Source organism: Rhipicephalus sanguineus, chromosome 7 (assembly GCF_013339695.2).
Source record: "Rhipicephalus sanguineus isolate Rsan-2018 chromosome 7, BIME_Rsan_1.4, whole genome shotgun sequence".
NCBI classification, from domain to species: domain Eukaryota; kingdom Metazoa; phylum Arthropoda; class Arachnida; order Ixodida; family Ixodidae; genus Rhipicephalus; species Rhipicephalus sanguineus.
In genome coordinates this window covers 122,589,402-122,595,401 of record NC_051182.1, presented here as the reverse complement: position 1 = coordinate 122,595,401, position 6,000 = coordinate 122,589,402, and positions in this window count along the sequence as shown.

Genomic DNA, 6,000 nt, shown 5'->3' with positions numbered 1-6,000 from the left:
GTCTTTCGTTGGTTTATTTCATCAATCAACGGCGTTTTGAACAAAATTTTTATTGTTTAATCACGCACAGGAGAAATCTCACCAGGCACTACCTTGGAGGTAAACAATGGCTGCTAATGGCAATGAGAGACAGAAGAAGTCGGCTTTTAGCTAACACTTACACTTCTACTTCTACTAACGTTTCCTACTGGAACATGCCAATGGCTGCTAATGGGGAATGAGAGACAGAAGAATTCGGCTTTTAGTTAACGCGCACGCTGCGAATTTTTTATTGTTCAACAACGCACAGGAGAAATCTCCCACCGGCACCACCTTGGAGGTCAAAGCGTAAGACTTGTTACTCACTACTACGACCACGACGACTACGAGGGACGAACGGGTGCCGCCTTAAGGAGCTTCGCCCCTAAAATGCAGCCGCCGCGGCCGGGATTCGATCCCGCGACCTTCGGGCCAGCAGTCGAGCCACTAGATAACCGCTAGACCACCGTGGCGGGGCGTCTCGCAGTGCTCTCCGTTCGCGGGGTGGTGTCGCCGTCTGAAGCGGCAGAGTGAAGTAATGCGTGGCGTCCGCGGTTAGCTCTGGCAACGCGCCGTTGCTACCGCCACCTGAGGCCGTCCTATTCAGTACGTTTTCAAAAGAAGTGTAATTTTGTCAACGCCTTAACACACCACGTGGTGGCGGCATTAGCCCAAGCTTCGCTCATAGGATCTATCCATATTCAAACAGTAACTCGGCGACGCTCGGCTGGCTCTCACGCCGCGTTCCCCACTCGAACCGTGAGCTATCAGGGTCAGGCTAGAGGGACGCCAAGACGTGCGTCGCGTTTCCCGTCCCGTTTCTAGCCCTGCCGTGGTGCGGCCTCTCTGTTAACTATTTAACATTCCGCGGGATGGCGGCCTTAGTCCAAGTTCAGCGTCCCATCAGCGACGCTCTTCTAGCTGTCACACCGTTTTTATTGATTACGCTCTCCCCGTGTGAATTGAACGGCCTGGACAACACTAAAATCTCGAGGGCCACGAATAATAATGCATCATCACACTAACGAGCGCCGACTGCGAGCGTTTCGGTAGTCTCAGCGTGGTGGAGGCTTTCGCTGCAATCTTGTGGGAAACGCTATGATCGGAGAAATGCGGTGTGCACGGTGATTTGATTCGGTGACGATGCAGTAACGTGATTGGCCTTTCGCGTCAGCGTGAGACGCCTCTTCGATAGCGTAGGCCCGCTTCCAAAAGTAGCAACGGTGTTTCTCAGAAGCCTACAGCTTCGAAGCAACTGGCACCGACTACTAAGGAGTGCACACCTTGCAGTTTCTCTCATGAAATGAGGACGCTTTGAAAGAGCACATGTCGGCTTAGTGTTTATTATGTGCATGTTGAAACCATCTTTGCGCGGGATTCACCATCTGCTGTGTCCAGTTTATGTTAACTACTACAGCTACCACAAATGCTTAATCTTGTTCATGGACGTTAGTCGTCGGAATGGAGATGTGCCACCAGGCGTCAGCGTGGGCGCGCCCACATCAAACGGCGCTATAGCTGCCAAACACCCAGAGATGTTGTGCAAGCTCTCGTATATCAATGTATATAATAAGCATTCAACTACTTCGGCGAAAGCACGTTTCACTTTCGTGTTATACCGATTCTTATGACTTAGGGATCAACCATGTTTTTTTGTAACTTGTTTGATTATTAACGCGTTTTCTAATGTAGTACTGTACAAGGGGTTGGCAGCAAGAGACGGCGTTTTTCTACAATGCTGATTCGTACCACTTATGAGATTCTAACGCACTTTTGAGAGAGACAATTTTGACCAATCTGTAATCTTATGTACGACTAGTATAGACGGTTTCAAGATTGCGATAGCAGGAGCACGTGGTGTACCCCAAGAAACTTCCGGTCACCTCATTTGTTATTCTGCAACACCGAAGCGTAAAGCGATTTTTTAAGTTTTGTGAGAGTAAGGGAATACTCTTTTTCCACTGTCACATAAAAGAAAGGCGCTGATAGTTAAGGACTAACTCTTTTAGAGTTGTGTGTAGCTCAGAAGAATATTCAAATATTTTGCTAGACACAGGGAGCAAAGTGTTGAAACTCTACGGGCTACTCGCCAAGGCTTTTGTTCCCCGCCAATTCTGTTAGCCTACGCCAGCGCACGAAACCGGAAGCGGTAAGCTGTCTCTGAATGATAAACCGTGAGTAGCAGAATGTGTTTAGACAGTTAATGGTGCTGTGTGATATGTGTGTTTAGAAAAATTTATTATCACAGACGCTTCGCATCAATAACAATTCAACGTAACATTTGCTATCACGCTCGATCCACCCGACACTGTCAATGAAGCCAAACGAACGCGCTAACACAACGCCTATCTCATCCAGGCTTGGAAGACTCGTTTCTCCAGTTTTGGGTGCTGCGTTTGCCCTTATGTGAGCTGAATATTTCAAGAAACATTAAGTTGTAAAAGGCAGGAGTAAATAATTTCGTTACCTTTCCACATCTTCTATCCTCGCGTCTTCATGTTCGACAAAATGGCACTGAAAAAGTCTGCATCTCTGGCTTAGACCTAGAGTAGTTGATCACCCCTTTTACTAGGCTCAAGGTCTTCTCGTCCATAGAGTGAACTTCTATATTATGCGTTATGTACTTGTGTATTATGCGTACTCCAGCGGCAGACTGATGTCATTGTTTAGCAAGCTAAATGTCATTTGCCGATTCTCCTCTCTTTCTAAGCCGAAATTGCATTTTAAGTCGAAAGCCTCAGTAGTGCTTCATCAAACGCGAAAATTGGCCTTTGACGTCGACCGTTGACCGTCGTCCCGCGGCGTCGGCGTCAACACTATTGATACAAATAGTCATCTTCACGTGATGACGTCACCATATGACGTCACGGATCGCCAAAATTTTTGACGCCATCACATGACAGTGTCGCTTGGTTAGAGGTCAGATCACGGAGGCAATGCAAAAAAAAGGTGAGGCGCAGAAAGCTTTCGGAGGAGGACGGGGGAGGATCATAATAATAATGTGGTTTTAAGACCGACAACCACAATCCGATTATGAGTGAACGCCTCAGTGAAGGGTTCAGGAAATTTCGATCTCCTGGGGTCCTTTAACGTGCGCCTAAGTCTGAACACACGGGCCTTCATCATTTTGCCTCCATATAAATGTGCCCGACATGCCAGGATTCGATCCCGCGTCCTTCGAGTGAGCAGACGAGCACCGTAACCACTAGACCACCGCGGTGGGCCTCATGCCATCCGAAGATGCTAATAAAAATTACATGCAAGAATCTCCTCTGACAGTTGTATAAGTTATGCGGAAGCTTTTTCTACCAATCACGTTTTATCCCGCCTTCGCTTGGCGGTTTGTTTAGGGGAGTGGTGCGTTATTTCCTTCTCGATGGCGTCCATTATTACGCACTAGCACTTCCTGCGATCGTGCTTCATGAAGGAATTGTACGGAAATTCCTTGCCGAGCGGCATCAGCACCATGCTTTTTATCTTTTCATCTAGCGTTCGTCAGCGTTCTTTCTAATGGACACATGGGTCCTGTGGTGTGTCTCGCATCAAATTTTGCCCACAATCGTAATTTACTCGAAGCGCTCAATGCTCTGCTACAGTTTTATACGCTGTCTTAGAACGGGATTTTATTCTACCCTCACAAAATACTTCCACAAACTCTTCTTACCCTATTAGAAATCTTGGACTGGTGGATGCTGGAATCGTTGTTGGATAGGGCGGGAACAATAGTGGACAAGGTGGAAAGAATAGTTGATGTGGTGGAAGCTGTGGTTATAATGGCTGATGATGGTGCGAGTGGAAAATATGGTGGTAGATTGTGATGGTTGTGGTGGCGAGCATCTTTTGGTGTTAAGCGGAAAATGGTGGCTGTTGGTAGCGATGCAAAATATGCTTTCGTGGATGGCTTGGTGAACAAGCTGGATGACGGTGGCTTGATGGAAGCATGGTGGATAGATGGTGGCATAAGTGGCATAATAGAAGTACACGTGACATTATGTGAAATTACAGTCATTTCTAATGTTTTCCAGTTGGATGTGCAGAAAATATGTTTACAGTTCAAATAAGCCAACGTCGGTCATTACGCTTTCTAGCACGCTTTATTTTTATTCATGCGGAGTCAATAACCGCTTCAAGTTTGTGGAGCACAGCAGCCGTGAATGTTTAACTTTGCGCACGTACTTATCAGGTTTACATCCGCGATATGTTGCTGTATTGTGATGTTTACGAGTCTACAGGTGCCGGTGTGAACAGCGAATGTAACATCGCCGCGCAGTTGTCGAGAAGTAAATGAGCTCTGGCTGCGGAATTGCCCCTTCCAGTGGGTAGAGCAGAAAACAGCCCCCGCTTATTACCGCCACGCTAGAAACGCAGCTCTCCCAATTATTGCACACTCACTTACCTCTGCGGCACTTTACGGTAACAGTGAAAATGCATGCGAAGCTTGAATGCACAAACTTTTACCTTCGGCCTGCGCCGAGATAAGCCCCACCAAGTATGACTTCCACCGTCATTTCCACCAAAGGTTAGGCATAGCGTACCGACCGAGTCCGTCTACGTGTAATCGGCGCTTCTGGGTTTCAGGATGCACAATTCCGATGAGTATACGAATGACTTTACAGCACAGCTGTGGCACCGGCTAACGTAAATGAAGCATTTTTTTCTTGTGTACGGTGTCCACACAAGAGGCGATGAGCATCGATGCGACGCGCTTCCAGCAAAACGCTTCCGATCACTTATCGCCGCCGTTCGCACTCGCCGCCACTTCTATGACTCGTATGCGAGAACACAGACTTGTCAATTCGTGCACCTTACTGAATAAATATGATGGTATACTTTTCCCGCGCACTGCACTAGTTTTTGGCTCAGCTGTTGCAGTTGTAGCTAATGGTACAGCATCAGGTCAGTGCGCTGCACGGCCGCGCTGTACGTTGCAGAAAAAACATTACAATACTCAATTGTCCGTGCGTATTTATCGAATGAGATTAGAGTCGACATAAAGCTTGTGCACATATCGCACCTTGGAAAAAGCGAGAAACTGCTCTTAAACTTGGCAGTAACAGCCGGTAAACTATACCCACTCCTCGGTCCACTTGATATTTTTTTGAAGTTACGTTGTGAATTGTAAGAGAAAGCTAGCGCTGTTGCCATTATCGACGTGTCATTCGTTACCTCAGCAGTTTGTTTGCGTTGAATAACTACGCAAATTTTAGTAGATGGTAAAGCTCGTGTCTGTCTCGAGTATAAGACAGACGAAGCTGAAGCCAAACAGTGTATTGATATGTTGACTAGTAATTCTACAGAAAGCAAAACATGTGTTAGTATGGCGCAGTGGTAAACTACTCGGCTCGGGATCCGAAGGTGTCACGTTCGACTCCTAGTGGCGGAAGCTTTTTTTTTCATACATTTTTTTGCTCTTTTTTGGTACTAATGCTGTCTACATCGCCTTCTACACAATTATTTGTGTGCCAGCTAGGCAAGATGGTCCGGACGCTGCAGAAGCGTTTTACGCTCCGTTATTCTCCAGCATCCATCATACGCCACCATCCAGCATACACCATATGCCACCATCTTGCAGCACCATAACCCCCCATAATGGTGGATGGTGGAATCCACCATTCTACATGGTGGATGAATTTTTAGTAGGGTATGGAGCGATGTCCATATAGATTTGTTTACAGCACCGGTACAACTTCTTCATATGCTTCCAATGTATTAACACTGTGCAAGTGTGGCTTTTTAAACCGAGATGACTCGAAGTCGAAAGCTATGTTTTTAACACGAAAGTGTTTTATGCCGGGGTCCACAAAGCCTTCAGTGACCTATTTCCGTCACGGAAATGACGTAGAAAGAATGTACACGATCAGATGGCAAAGAAAAAAGTTCCGTCATCGGGCATCGAACCCACGACCGCTCGGTCCACAAGAACAGATGCCGGGCGCGCTATCCACTGCGCCACGGTCACAGGCTCTAGCGGCTTTACAAACG